Source organism: Falco naumanni, chromosome 4 (genome assembly GCF_017639655.2).
Source record: "Falco naumanni isolate bFalNau1 chromosome 4, bFalNau1.pat, whole genome shotgun sequence".
NCBI classification, from domain to species: Eukaryota; Metazoa; Chordata; class Aves; order Falconiformes; family Falconidae; genus Falco; species Falco naumanni.
The window spans coordinates 106,303,872-106,319,998 of record NC_054057.1 but is presented as its reverse complement, the minus strand read 5'-3'; the positions used below and the strand labels follow the sequence as shown (position 1 = coordinate 106,319,998).

The following is a 16,127-nucleotide window of genomic DNA, read 5'->3' as shown; positions in this document are numbered from 1 at the left end:
CATATGAAACTACTATTTTCAAGGCTGCTACAAATAAGCCAAGAAAGAAAAGAAACAAAAGGAATCTAGCGAAAAATATATAAACTCTGCTGAAGGTTTTATCTCCATTAGAAAAATTTAGAACTGGACACTCTTGTTTTACAACATCTTTGTTCCACATGAAGAGGACTCCTGTCCTCTTTGTGATCTTTTAAGGTAACTTTTCTTTCCCACTTTCTCAAAAAAAGGAATCAGTTAATTTTTTGTCAGAAAATTGGTAGCGTGATCGATCCGAGGCTTATGGAGGTCAGTAGCGTTAAATGGGGAAGACAGAACGAAGGTGCCTGTCAGTACATCTAGTAATTTCTCTCTTCTAAAATACTTGCTGCATCAGTGGTTTATATAGCATTATCTAGGAGTCCTTTTCAGTAACAAAAGCAATAATTAGGATTTTTGGAAGGAATTAGTCATCCCAGGTGGGTTGATTTTCAGTGCCTGTCATGGAAAAGAGTTAGAGAGATGGGTCAGTTGTTGAGACCACCTGTCTACGACATCTCTATTCCTTCCCAGATTTCCTGTAAAACCTTAAGGACACTTGGAGAATGGTTTTGGCAATGTAGTATAGAACCTGAAAACCCAGCTAAGTCTCATATACATCGCTGGATGTTCACATGCTGCCAAAAGTTGAGTGCATATGCTGTGACTGGCCTCATGTTCTTACTGGTAAACTGGGAACAAGAAATCTTCCCATCTAACGGATGTGTCAAGAGCAGAGAAACGTCACTTGGGAATCCTACACCACTAGAGGTGATGCAAGTATATCAGACAGAAAGTGGACCACGCACCAAAAACTTGCCCTGTCTTGGCAGATCCAGCGTTGGAGTCGAGACAGAGAAAGGGACATGCCTGCAGACCTCACCCATCCCTGCTGAGAGCTGCTGAGAGGGACAACGGTATTTCAGGCTCCAAACCTGAACATCTTGTGTTTCATGTAATCTCATTGAAAATATTTTGATTTATGATCTCAATTATCCGTTAACTGAAATCCCACATCTCAGATATCATGAAATTAAGCAATAATGAATAAGAAGCTGTGCTGTTGAGGCACTTTACAGAGTGATTCATATTAAATAAGAGACTGTGTAGCCAATATAATAGTTTGCCAGATTAACACATGCCTCACTGAATAGTAAATACTTTTATTTGTGGCTGCTTTGGAAACATCATTGCGTTCAGTAATTAGCAAAGTGTGAGACTAATAAAATATTTTTAAAAAAAAGAAAGAGGAGAAGAAAGACTTTGGGATGAGCAGAGCTTGTGCCTTATCCAAGCCTGAAGAAGTTAAAGATTTAATTACAGCTAATGAGAACATATTTCAAAGCTGCAAAGCTCTTTTTGCAGCTTAATAATGCATAGAAGGAAACACCAAAGAGCGATGCTCCCCTAGGGGACAAAGCATGTTTCTTTGGGAGCACATTCAAAACCCAGAGGAAAGTGTAGAGTGAACCAGAGGCCAAAGGGGAAAGGCAAATCCTGCCATGAGATGGTCACTTCTTTTCCAGCTTTAGCACATTAAAATTCTTCTCAAGCTCTTCTGAGAGTTAGTACATTAGGCAAAAGCGAGGCTTATAGTAAGCAAAGAACCTGGGAAATTGTCCTCCAAGGAGCCAACATGGCTTGCAGAGCCATTTCTGCCAATTTTGTTTATTTATGAAATATCAACACAGTACTGATGACAGTTGCTGGCTTTGACAGCACCGGAGACCAAAGACCTGTAATTTGTAAGGGACAGCCAGCCCGCTCTGAGTGCCTGGCCAATGTGGTGGAGACCAAAGGCAGCCCATAACGGGGGGCTTAGCCCCCCCCCCCCCCCCGGTTCTGACCTTGCCTGAACACCAAACATGGGTCCCCTTTGATGCTCTTGCAGCTCAGGTGGGCTCAGCACTCAGCTCCTGCAGGCAGTGGCCATTAACTGGGGAAAACACACTCTGGTGCTTCGAGCTAGACATCATGCAGGCGAGTGGTGTCCTGACCAGCCATGGGCACATGGTCCAGCTTGGACAGAAAAGCCGCTAGCCTGAACTTTGCTCTGAACATCACATCAAGCTCTAAGGCATAAGGCCCAACCGTATTTCCTTCCATCTACGTTTTCTTCCTGTTGCTCTTGTATTTTGACTTCTCATGGTATTTCCAAGTTAAGATCTCACAGCCCGGTTTGAGGCCAAAAGAGATAATTGAATGTTTGCTAACTTCTCTACTCTAAGTTTTCAACTTTTTCAAGAGCTGACACATCAATAAGATCAGAGTTCCAGCTCACATTGAAACCTGTCTCAAATTCCTACCCATCATTTCCACAGATGTTAGAAACCTTTTTTACTGGCAAACATGGGATACACATACATGTTTCCTTCTGACAGTGCATGTGAAGAAAGCCTGAGGTCGTAGATGAAGTTAGGGGATTGAGCAGCAGGTAAGATTACTGGGGTCTGGCTTGACCTTGAGGTACTGTGTGTGATGTCAGGCAGATCAGATGCCCTCTATGATCACAAATCTTTTGTTGTACATGTGAACCCAACCACTTACACACACCTCCCAGGTGGAAAGAAAAATGTAAGCCACAATCAGTATTTGTAAAGCTCCTAGAGATCCTTGTAAAAAAGGCACACAGACCTATTTAACTCAAAGCACTCTGAAATTATACTATATATACACTACTGGAGGACTAAAATTGGTATGAAATGTTCCCATACAAAGACTCAGCCACCACAATAGCTAAAACATGAATTACTTTCTACCTGGAATCTACCAGATGAGTTATGTTTTTCCCACTGAATGTTCAAACGTATCTCATCAAATCTTTGAATGAATTTGCTTGTAATTTTGCTGCACTGTACAAGTCTATTTCAGTGAATACCTTGAAAACAGTGAATTTCAGATAGCTCACGGTCAAATTTAGGAATTTGTTCTGTATTGAATAATTATAGAAGCTCCAGTACTGCACGTGTTCCCCATTTTGGTGGCTATGTACTAACAGCTTGCAATGCATCACAGGAAACATGCGATGCAGAGTTCACATTCAGAGATAATTTGAGCAAACACATTTCATTTGCTTAGAGAAAATCACCCAGCAGAAACACCGCTCTTGGAATGTTCACAGAAAAGATAAAAAAGGCTACAGAAAAGGTAAAAAAAGCCCCAAACAACTCAACCCCAAAAAACATTCAAACAGAACATTCATACAAAAAGCAAAAATAGTCACAAGCTGGTTTGCCATTTGGTTTCTGGCCCCAGTTTACTGAGTGAGGGGTGTTGAGTGAACAGAGGAAATTAGTTACATTTTTGAGGGTTTGACACAGCTTAAAGTATAATTTTCATGACATCAACAAATAGTTTGATTTGGAATCTGCGTACAAAATTCAACTCACTAGCAAGCCTTTACTGGGGTAAAAAAGATCATTCTGCAGGTGTGCAGAACTTCAAATCGAGCCCTTCCCACTCCTGAATATGAAGAGTAAAGGTTATTTAAATTCTTCTTTCTTTTATTCAGTAAATCTATCCCTTGTAGCACACCATGCAGTGTATTCCTATATGGCCAGTCTGTCATTGCACTTGCCCATGTGTCATATAAACATCAGGTACTTGTCTGGAATAGCTGTTACTGGGCCACTGCATAGCTAAACATGGTAAGCAAAGACAAATTAACACTTCAAGCTCCAGCCAGCAAACCAGCCATCTAGGGAGTCTACTTTTCCTTCTGTAATAAGCATAAGAACTGCAGTTTACAGATTTTCAGGAACAGATTTCTGCTGCTAACACAGATATCCACGTCAGCAGCAAGAGTTTTGCCCTAAAAGAGGATTCTACACCAATGGGACCAGCCTGGTTCCCAGGTTGGCTCTGGGATGCCGGTAGGAGTTCAGAGCAAGAGAGCATCCACCTGTGAGAACACAGAGGACACCACACAGCCTTCAGCACTGCAGGGATGTAGTCAACTGGTGGTGAAGACACCACCTCTGTCCTGCTTTGGGTTTTCCAGCAGTGCTACGAGCACGCTCTGGGGCTGCAGGCACACCAGCAAAGAGCTAATAGACAGCATCAGTAAATAGCACTGGAGCATACGGAATGTAAGTCTTGGGTTTTAAGACCAGGAAAACTCTGTGCTCTTCTCTATTTCAGCTTTTAAAGCAGAAGAGATTGCAAAGGCACAAAGTACCCACCAGCATGCCCAGAAGCTGTACAGCGTTACAGTGAAGTCATGCATAAGCATCAACCTGGGGTAAGGGCCAATTTGTTCTTGGCTATATATGGCTCCATTAAGTGATTATTTTGGAAAATCCCCCCTCCAGGGAGGATTAAAAGGTACCTCTGGTTACGTATCAATCCTAGAAGGGTCAAAACCCAGCAACAATCTCTATCATAACAATAAGATAACCTGTACTGGAGACAGTGATTCAGGGCAGCTTGTCTTGCATATCCAGCTCTCAGGCCACCCTGTTGGAATATGGCTGCAGACACTGGAATCAAGCAAATGTAAAAACCCCAAGCTCATCAAAATCCAAAAGCTTTGTATAAGAAACCACCAAAATCGTATGACACGACTCACACCTTGAGTCCTCTTTAAAACCACAGATGACAACTGGCTGGATTTTTGTTCACTTGCTTGTTCTTAGGACAAACACATTTAAAAGCAGTTTTCTCTTGCCAACAAAGTTGCTATTAAGATCCATGGGCAAACCCCTGCAATTTATTGGTAGCCTAACACTATTTGCAAGGAAAAAAAAAGCCAAAATTAGATTACAAACAGAACAAATTGTCTTCCCAAAGGCACCCTGTGCATCCTGCAGCCAGCACAATCACTATGCCACCAGCAGTCCCTCGGCAAGACTGTTCAGGCAAATCCAGCAATGCCCCCTGTGCAGTTCCCACCAAGGGCATGCAATGGCTACCTACAGAGTAGAGCTGATGGTCCATGAGCCCATCCTTGCTTCTGGAATGTTTTACACACCCAGTTCCAGTTTTCACCAAAAAGGTTGGTAGGAGACACTATACGGAGCCTCCACACCCCACCTCTGCAGAGACCTGTGTGCTGGAGAGATGGGCGTTTAAATATTGAAAAGCTTAGCAACAAATACTAGGTACACAGAGCAGGTAAATCATTTAACAACTTCTCCATGTTTATTAGCCAAAGCAAATATTCACAGTGTCACGTGCCAACAGCAAAAGGTGTATTTTTCTGTTTGGACCAGGCAAGAGCTCTCTAATCAACCACAGCATTAGCTTTATTTTCTTTCCCAGTCATGGAGAAAAAAAAAATTATATTGCACCAGACTGGTGCCCATAACCCATCTGCCTGTGAAGACAGAAGCTACCCCAAGTGAAGAACACACTTTGATTTGCTAATGCTTTCCTGCTTCCCTCTGGTTTGCATTTCAAATAGGTGTCAGTCTCTAGGAAGCTCGGAAATACACTCTTAACCTCTTGGAGCTCAACTTCTCAAAACACCTCCTTGCTCCAGGAGCTTATTAGGTTGAGCAGGACTTGTCTTTGTCAGTCTGCTGCTCAAGTGTGAAAATAATTATTCCTTTGGCACTTTATTCAGTTCTGTTCTGCTCCTTATAAGTATTGGAGCTCATTAGCACAAAATATAGTGTCTGAGAAGTATTAATGCAAAGCAAAATATCCATGTAAAATGTGGAGATAAAGAGTTTGACATCTATGTGTAAAGCTCCATTTCCCAAAGTTTCAGTGGGTGCTAAGGCCACCAAAGTCTGGAAGCCCTGGGAAAAATCCTTCTGGTTTTGGTGTGCGTAACATCCTGCTCAGGCAATCCAAACAGATGCTTTTATTTAGGTATTTAAGAAGCAAAACCCCAAAACTGCAGACAAAACAAAAGCCTCATGAGGCTGCATGAAGGTGGAGGGGAGAGCACCCTGCCCAGGGCAGTCTCTGCAGTGAGGGAAATGGGGTTCTTCAGTCCCTCTGCCCGAGTCCCACTACCTGGCACCACGCGCCTCTTGGGCACGTGCTGTGATCACAGAGAGGCCGGTCCCACCGTGGTCTGTTTTAAAAGGACAAGCCATACTCTCTCCATGTTTTGTATTAGACATCTATGAACTGGCCTCTGCTATGAACATTAGATGCTTTGTCCCCAGTGAAGAGGAGAACTTAGGACATACCCTTTTCCGAAGCCTCCAGCACTGGCCCACTTACACGTTGCCCTGTGTTGACCACTGTGTATCCTATTCATGCGCTGCATCTATTAGAAGGCAACGACAAACAGTTCCAGGGTTACAGCTTCCTGACACTCCACATCCTCCCAGTTAAGTGCTCCAAAGCTAATGAAGGGTCTTGTGCCTTAAAAGAGAACTGCTTGCAGATACATATCAAAGACACTACGAACATCACAACCACCCTGCACAGCATGACGCTGTCTGTCCACTGAAACACCTCAAGAGGCAGAAAAGCTGTGATGCCTCCTTCACACACACAGACTTCATCACCCAGGGTCCTACCCCACTGACGGCTGTACCGTCTCCTTGAGGACTTATTCCTCAAGGCTGCGACTTCCCTGTGCTGAGGGAAACTCCAGCAGCAGCTTCCCAACCTTTCACTTCCATAACAATAGCAAAGCTGGGCCAGATCACGGGATAAAACATGGGCACATACCTCTTAACAACACCTTGAAAATGTTTTCAGTCAGCTACAGAGTATGTTTTCTGTACAGCAACCTATGGAAAACCCAACAGGCTGGGCGCAGTGCTCACTTTTGCCCACCAACCCTCCAGCATGTTTTGCAAGATGCAAGAATAGCCCTGTTGACTCCTTGGTGCTAACGGCTGCCCCTTCCTTTATGGGCTGGCCCACTGCTGCTAATCAGTCACCCAGTAAAAAGAAAAAGACCTGGTCTACGTGCTCAGAGGCTGGTGTGCACGTAATTAGCTCACCGACCTCAGCCGCTGAACAAGAAGGTTAAACACAAGAGCGGATATGAACTTTGGACGCTCATCAAAGATACACTGGGTAACAGAGGGAATGTTTAGAGATGAGATAAACATAACTGCAAGGAAGGCCAGAGAGGGGGGTCCTAAAATGACTGTTCCCATAGAGCCCCCCACCTGAAGGGGTACTACCCACATGGAAAACAACACAGGGGCTTCATTGCTGCCATTCACTTGCTTTACACCTGAAGTTACACATGATACTTCTAGAGCCGCTTTTCACACTGAAGCTAACCTGAGAGCAGGCAGCATTTACATTACAAGAGATTTGCATGACTAGCATCTTCCTGCATGCTCTTTACTGCTACCAAATACATTTTTTTTGTCCCCTTGTTATCTCTTTTCTCTAACAGTTTGCTGCTTCTGCTGGGACATGCAGTGAGCTTGGTCTCAAATTAACGAGTGCTGAGTGGTACGCAATGGCACGACTGTGCTGATAATGATGAACAAGAGCAGCAGCTGTCAGCCTCTGTGGGCAGTGCAACACCCACACCTGAGAGCTGGTCCGTGTTTAGAGGTGCTGGTGAAGAGTCACAACGTCAAAAATTAAGATGAAAATAAAATAGTGTGAGTGCGCGTGAATCTATGCTTCCCTTCTGGGTTCCAACTTGTTTCTGTTTGTTTTTTAAGTAAAACTAACAAAACAGATTTTAAAAAACAAGGCTAAACTTAGACAAAAAAGGGGAATTGGGAAAAACAGCTTTTTCGTTACTTATCATCTGATTGAAACAAATCTTGCCTTACACTAAGAATTACTCAGCCACAGGAATGGGAGCGTGGAAGGTTCTTGACTTTCAATCCTCTTTCTCTAGGAGCACACAGGAAAATGGTGTGAGCAATGCAGCCTTGAACCCTCCCCAGTAATTCCTGTAAAGGGTCTCAAACAAAGTAAGGTTGTTCTGAATGACTGTGGGATAGGAGAGAGGACAAGTGTTTCAATCTGATATATTTCAATGACTTTACCAGCCTAAAAGCTCTTCCTCTAACTGAGGCTGTGTCTGGCACAGTGTCTTTATCTGATCCTTTATCTGTACAGAGGAAAGAGTGCCAGGCCCACTGCTTCCTATGAGCATACGTCATTGTGGTTAATCTCTAACACCCCTCATTATGTCTTCACATACAACGAGGAGTTGACGTGATGCTCTACGTGTCTGTTCTCCTCTAACATCAACTCCAAAGGCTTCCACCATCACCAGCCCCACCTTGAACTGATGCCATCTCCAATGCTCTGTGAGAAATGTGAGTGTTGTCTTGCAGAAACTCACGCTGCTTCCCACTTCAGTCATAATCTAAATACTGGCTAAAATAAACAGGTTATGGCTTATATCGTCACTGCATCGTCCTGTCCTTAATTAGTTTTTACACTGGGAAACTCCCACGGAGACAGGGAGTTTGTCTTGAGCGAGGGCATCAGGATAGGAGGAAACGTTTCAACCACCAACATCACTTGTGGGTATGCAAAGGGGACATAGTCCAGGGAAGTGATGAAAAGGTTTGTTTTGTGTGGTTTTTTTAGCTGAATAGGCTTGGCCCCACAGGGCAGGGACAAAATCTAAGGACTTTACAGAGTCCTATTAAAGCATTTGCAACAGAGCAAGCTGGCCACCGTTATCCAGAATTGAAATGGGTCTGTAGTGGAGATAATGTCGGCTTGTGTAGTCCTTGATCTCCCAGTTACCTTGCCCAGGTGAGGCTGTGTTGAAAGATGAGAGCCCCCAGCCAGAAAATCCTCTGGCAACTCCCTGCCTAAGCATACAGAGTTTTATCTTCCTCTCCAGAGGCCCCATTTCAGCTTTGTAGAACAAAATCAGCTCTGGCCTGTTTGGATAAAAGCTCTTCCAACCATATAACCATGCCATCTCCTAGAACAAGGGCCTTCACTAGCACTGGAAGAACAGAATACACACTGGGTTTCCCTTCTGTCCTTTTGGATTGAACCACCAGCCTTGGGTTTCCAACACAATAGTTATCTGTACAATAGCTAGACTTCAAAGTACAAGAAAATAAGAATGTTTCCATCTCACTACTAGCCAAGCTGTCTGGACATACAAGCAGATTCTGGCTTGTGCTGGAAAAACAGAGCTCTCTTGAGGAAAATCATCCCAAGCAGCATTTTTAAGCCCAAATGCAGGTACTGAAGGTATTTATTTGGTTATTACTGACTGCTCTTGTTCACTTTGTACAAAGTTTCCATTGCAAGATGCTTTCCTGAAGGCCCAAAGGATTGCTGAGCTGCCTTTAATCAAACCTGTAGTGCTTGCATTGCAGGTGGCTAACAGCAACTTGCACTCGTGAATCTCAGAGGGGTTCAATATGATTTTAACTGAAGGGTGTTACAAGCTCACTTCTCAACTGCACCAAGTGGAAAAGGAGGTCTGAATCAGAGCTTTGATGATGCTCTGTATAGAGATCTCCCTATGTCTGCTACATTAAAAGCACTACAGCTGGCCACCACTCTGACATCCTTCAGGAAAAGTATCTGGAACTGGGGAAAAAAAACCCAAACTGCAATAATATTTATCTTTCCAGGCCACAGCTGAAATCCTTTATGGCAGGCAGATCAACAGTTTCATGAGCTGTTGTTATCTATTTTATTTGTAGGGGTTTTCACATGAAGGCATAATAATGAAACCAAACCAAAGGGATAAAGAGAGTCAGCACGATGAACACAGCGGTTCAACCCCGTCACCTCACAGCTTGCTCCATAAGGTATTCCTTTGCTTTAACTACTTCTCACGCTTTTCACACTGGATTAAACCCTCCTGATCAGCATTTTCAGCACTCTGCCATCCCCCTGAATTCAGGCTTTAAATACCTTTGTCGATAAAAGTGGTTTGGAAGCACATCTCTGTTTGCTGGATGGGTCCTGTTCACTCACACCAGTTTAAACATCCCCAAAAGCTGTGCAGCCCAATTCCCTCCTTGCCCTCAGCTTCCCTCATTCTCTCCTCTCCACCCGGCTTTACAGTTTGGGGTCCTGCATACTGATAGGTCATCCGCAGCTTTCAAATTATGGAATGACTAGCTACCATTTACTGCACCTGCACCAAAGAAAAACAGTGTGGCTTTTCAAGGCTGTGACTCGAGATGCCGTGTTTTGTACGGTGCAGCTGTTCCATTGTGTAGTTTAGAAAAAAGTTCCCATGAATCTAAAAAACTATGAAAACATTTTGACGGGTCACCTACAGCAGCTTCAATTGTGTGCCATTAATGGGAATGACAGCAATACGCTAATCAAATAATCCTGCTGAGTTTAATATGTGGGGTGTGTTCTGCCTTGCAACTCTTTTATTCCTCTAATTGGCAGATGACCCAGTTATAGGTTTATGATTACAATTTTTTTCTACTGCAACAATCCATCCTTTGAAATTTTAAAACCTACTGCATTGATTCCAAGTTGTAGAAATGTCCATACATTTCTACATTATCCTTTAAATACCAAACCAGAGGAGGAGCTAAAACCAAACAACAGTATTCCCCTTGAATGTGCTGGTTGGTGCCTTTAAGGTATCTCTTTTTTACCTGGAAAAGGCTTGCTGCCATTTCCAGATCTTAAAAATGATCAGACAATCAGTAGAGTGGTACCCAGGACTGCTCTCTTCAAAAAAATCCCCTTTTGGATGAAATATTTTGTTCAAGTCATTCTAAACAGTTAGAAATAAAGATCAAGTACATTTTGAACTGCAACGTTACTTTAAACAAAAAGTACCCAATGCTTTGTTTTGCAAGTGCTAAACCAAGATGCTTTCCTGATTTCTGATTCATTGAGGAAAGAAAAAGGGGATGACAGGTGAAAGTTACTTTTTCAGGAAGAACGTGCAGGCAAACCCATCATGCCCAGCTCCTGTTACCTGCTGCAGCCAGGACTGATTTTTGCTGCATTAGCGTCAGATGCTGATCTCCTTAATTACAGTGAGGTCTGTTCCCTCTGTAGCTGCTTTGTCTGACTCTAGCAGAACTAACTATGGTGAAAGGCAGAATTCAGGAGGAGCTGGCATTATCCAGATCCTCAACCTACAGGACAGTTTTCGCCTAGAATATTTTCACTTACAACTCTAAACAAAGGCACCTGATCTATGCTCATAGCCCTGCTCTCTGGCATAGGCAGGACATGGAGAAGGTGCTTTTACCTCTTGGAGCCTTTACATTTACCTTTTCCCCTTTCTCCATCAGTACCTGGTTTTTATGGGTAGACTCTAAGCTCTGCGAAGCAGGATGGATCTCTCACCATGGCAGCAGCAGTGTTGAGCTCCAAACATGGCTTTTGCTAAAATGGGTGTCAGTAAGTCATTAATCATTATAGTCAAATGTGAACATGCATTTCTTATTTTCTTTGCACTGGTAAATCTTGGTGGCCCCCCACAGGATGTTCAAACTGCCACTTGATACAGCACAGGGACCAACTTTGAGAGCATGGCAAATTTTGGAGAAGTAAGGGTAGACCAAAGCTGCAAACTGAATTCTTTCGCCTTCTGTCCCGTAACAGACAACACAGAAATTTATTCATTCCTTAGGACTTGTACTCAGTAGCCTCTTCATTGTAATATGATGCACTATTAAGTAAAGATAATGGTGAATGCAACTGCAGGCAGGGAACAAACGGCTATTTGGAGATAAGTCAGGCAGCTAAATAGGCCCTTATGAGGCCAGTGCCACTGAACCCAGGACTCGGATGCCCAATTAGCTGCATCACAGGCCAGAGAGTTGGCCCACAGCCTGTGTTGGAGCGAGATGGATCTTTCGTTAGCACACAGAGGAGGCTCTGATCTCTTTCATGATGCATATGACATACTTGTATGAATCCATTCGGGCTAACAAAGTGGTTATTTCAGCAGCAACATTAACGAAGCCTGACTTACCGCTCATTTGCTGCTCAAGTTCCTACACTGTCAGCACAAGTTCCTCCCTTCTCGCCCTGACCACCTCTCACTTCTTTATGCAACAAGAACACCCTGCTTTCCCCCCGTTGTCTCATCATTCAGCACAGGGTAACCTCAGCTTTCTATACATCCCCTACCCTTTTCCCGAGCAAGCGGCGGTGTGTGCCAGGCTGGTGCAGAGTGACTTCCCTGCTGACAGGGGAACTGCTGTGGGCACAGATTAGGATGTTAATTACTGCTGTTCCCAAAAGTACATACTGAAAACAAAGGGAATAGGGGAAAGGAGGGGGCAGACAGCACAGAAGACATTAGGTAGGACCAATCTTTTGCTAACTAGCAATAAGCAAAAATTTTCTACATGGAGGGTCATTCAAACTGGTCTTGATATAACCCCATGGCGTAAGGGCCACCCAGGTCTGGATGCAGCAGCAGTGACAAAAACATGCTCAGCATCTCCATCCCCGTCCCTGGGATCCCACCCAGCTGTCCAGGGCAGTGATGTCTCCTACAGCACAAACAGCCCTTTCCACAGAGAAGTCACAGCTCAATTCATAGGCTTTTGTGAAGGCTGATTCAGCTAGGGCTCATTCATGCCTTTTCTCGGCCGCAGGAACTAACACTTCACTCCTGGCACAGTCCCGTGGCTGTTGTGGGGGACATTATTGCTCCGTGGGACCACAAAACGGAGTCCCTGGCTCAGTCCAATGCGCTGGGCCAAGCAGGTTTGCCCTAACAGACAGCAGAGGCTTAAGCCACTTCATTCAAGCCATCCAGGGCCTGGGGAGAGCCCTGCCCATGGAAGCACCCACATGCAGATGGTGGCTACCAGACCCTTCCACACCACCCCGAGGCAGCCTGCAAACCCAAACAGCCCTGGACCCTAAACTTCTCACACTGCTTGCTTTTTCTCTTCTCTCCTCCTGATGTCAATTCCTGGTGCAATCCCAGAAATAACATGGACAAATTCTTGGCTTGCTATTTTTGGCAGCTCCTCCCACCGAGGAAAGAGGGAGATTACACTGCGGGCTATTCAGGCAAGCTGGCACGCCGGCCACAAATACGCTTTCTAGCCCATACTGCTCTAATGATAAATCCTGGCCAAGCTGAACAGACAGTTTTGACTTCAGAGCGTGTTTGGAAGGACCAGTGCTGTGCTAGACAAACCGCCTACGCGTTTAGAAGGTGCTATTTATTTATTAAGTATATTTAATGAGTAGAAATAGAGCTGTGTGGTGGGCATGGTGACCGAGGGTGACTGGTGTGGGACGAGAGGCTGCCAGCATGTTAAAAACACACTGCCTGGCATCGCCACCTGTATTGCAAAGATAAGTAGCTGGGTGATCACCTTTTAATCTGTGTGTAATTAGCAAGAGGCAGATGTCAATTGGCAGAGATGCCAAAGAGCACGAGGCTGTTTATGGACACTAAGCCACAGAGAAACCTCCTGTATCTAACCTGGAATGTCCCAAAGACGCAAGCTTAGAAATAACAGCGTGCAGCATTTCATCAGATTGCCGCAGAAGCAGCATGCTGTGTATGTATGATACATCACAGTATTCACACCCAAAAATACAGCTTTGTGTTGTGGTAGGTGGTAAATGAAAGAACATTTTGTTACTCTGGGTTTACACAGCATTTACTACATCATGGCACCGCTTCTAGGAATTTGTCTATGGCGATAACAATAATATCCTTGGAGTTTCCCTTTTTTTTTTTTTTTTTTTAAATACAGTGCCCATGCACAACTCAACTCAAAGCAGCACAAAACGGAGGAGCACACCAAACAAGGCTGGTTTAAAGAAAATCATCAGATTTTTTTAAAATTTACAAATACTTCAATGGCAAAAAGTCTGAAACAGTCCCAAATTGAAGAAGATTTTTATGGAAAGTACATGAGATCTTTCATGCTCATGCATAATAGATAGGTTGCACCCAAACGAATCCTGCCAGGCCTAAAGATGAAATGTTGAATCATCCCTTTCAGGGCAGTGAACCTACAATTTCATCCCAGAAAGTCTACCTCTTTCCCAGCTGAAGTTTGTTTAGACAAAAAGATAAGCTTAAACTACACCAGTTTAGATGCTCCTCTAGTTCTACTTTTCTACAAATTCCTGCACTGTTCGGGGTTAAGAATTTAATTTACCTGATCACAAAGATTCAAGACAGACACAACATTTGGATCTGGAAACAGGTAAGGATGTCCCCATAGAAGAGGCTGGCCAGCTTGTGGCTTTGATTCAGGGCCACATCTCATCATAGCTGGCATTACAGCCAGGATCAACTGTGTAGCCCCTCAAATCCTTGTACATGCCGAAGAATCCATAACTCCAGATTCACAAGCCCTAACAGTACCACAGAAAATAATTTGTGAAGTTTGAGACTTCCAGAACCAAACATAAAACCCAGGTAAACGTAGGAACATGACAGCTGTGATATGCTGGGTTCTACTATGGAGCCAAGTTGTCACCCTGGTCCCAGCATTATGGATTAGAGCTGAAAACCCTTTCTGCTACATAAAAAGCAAGTAGAAGATGTATTTCCTAGTCCAAGACCCGTTTCCTAGTCCTATCTTACAGTTCTCATACTTTCTTCAATGTAGCCAACCCAACTATGTGGTGGATGAAAGAGCAACTCTCTGCTTGACCCCAGCAAAATCCACAAGAGTGCGTGTTTTGAAACCCAGGTGCATGTCATTACTCATAAAACAACTGCTGGGGGGCTTCAGAGGACAGGGTGGGAGGAGAGGAAAATCTGCAGGAGGTGGCAGCATCTGGCTCGTGGGATATTGACATGGAGAAGCTACACTTTCTGATTAAAATCAAAGTCTGGCTCGTTGCCTTGACTAGCAGCCACGCAGTCACCAAAACCTAACGCCATGCTTCAACTAGAGTGAAGACACAGGAATGTCTACGCTACGTCTAGACGTAGATTAAGAACACTCTGAAACACAGGCTTAAACTGAGCCTACAGCCTCTAGACAACGTAGACCCAGCCTATGCAACACCCATTTTCTTCAGGGGGACATCCAGCAAATAAACCCCATGATGTCAGGGAAAGGTGGAAGATTCTGCCAGGGCAGACGGAGTGCAAGGCTGCCGACCTGACAATACTAGTACGAAGAAAACCCAGATGTTTGTAACTGTTCATGGGCCAGAAACTCACAGCACAGCCCTCCCAGTTAGATCTTCAAACATAAATGCTTAGCCTTTGCAGTGCTTTTGAAGATGCTAGATTACAACAAACAACTGGACTGCCTCGTCGTGTTATAAAGCACATGAAGTTGCCCGACCAGGAGTACTACTCTGTGCTACAGCAGCTACAACCTTACGGAACATTGGACCCGGGTTCCTGCTAAGGCAGGCTGCAAGGACTTCCATTTTAGTCCTCCTCTGCAAATGCCCATAACGTTCCTGAATTTTCTGAGCTGCAACTTTTCACACTGCTTTCTCTGCCAGCGTTGGCTTTCATTATTTCTTTCAAATATAAACTTGGAGCAAAACCTCTTCAGATGTTTTAAGTTACAAACGTGTGGAAAAAATATAGTTTTCTACACTAAAAAGAAAGTTTTGTGTGCAAGTGCAAGGGAGACACACAGAAGGAAAGAAGCAGGGAATAGCTCAAAAATGGCAATACTTTGAAACCTGAAACTTGGCATGGGAACAGTTCCTGACAAACTGTGTGCTCGTCTAAGTTTAGAAGAAATTGTGGTTGTAAAATAAAGCAACGAACACTTGAGAGTACGCCCTAGTGCGCAGGCAGCAGAGGACACTGTTTGGATGTAGCTGTTAAGCCACAGGGGCGGGTGGCAAGCGCATGCCCGAGGATTGTTGTTTGCATCCTAAGTAGCAATTGCAAACAAGGACCCTCCAGGTCTAAACCCAAAAGCTCCCATAGCCTGGGATAAAAAGAATAAAATAAAATAAACTGAAAAAAATCCCAAACCCAAGGGTCTATCCTTCCAGTGCATACCAAGATATCTGAGAAATTTGGGGTGTACTAAATCAGATAGGCAAAGCCTCGAGTTTGGGCCAGCAAGCTACTAATCACTAATTCATGGCTCCTGTACCAAACAGCAGCCCAGTGCCTCTTTCATTTAAAAGCCAAAACCTCAACTGAACTAGACCTTCCTACCACTGTAAGAGTGACCTCCCATTCCGCAGCCATATTCCTCCTGCTTGTAATCCTCCCGACTTCATTCAGACACAGGGGGATGCAAGGGGAGAGACAATGTCAAAGTAGGCAGAGCACAGATGGCTGCCTGGGGAGCCCC

At 44.2% G+C, this 16,127-nt stretch overlaps 1 long non-coding RNA gene across 1 annotated transcript; it reads left to right on the top strand.

Moving 5' to 3' along the window:
- Window positions 1-7,463: 7,463 nt before the first annotated feature.
- LOC121086686 lies at window positions 7,464-15,356 on the top strand. Its single transcript, XR_005827430.1, has 3 exons — window positions 7,464-7,542; window positions 9,579-9,686; window positions 13,590-15,356. It is a non-coding gene; the product is annotated as an uncharacterized LOC121086686 (long non-coding RNA).
- Window positions 15,357-16,127: the final 771 nt, after the last annotated feature.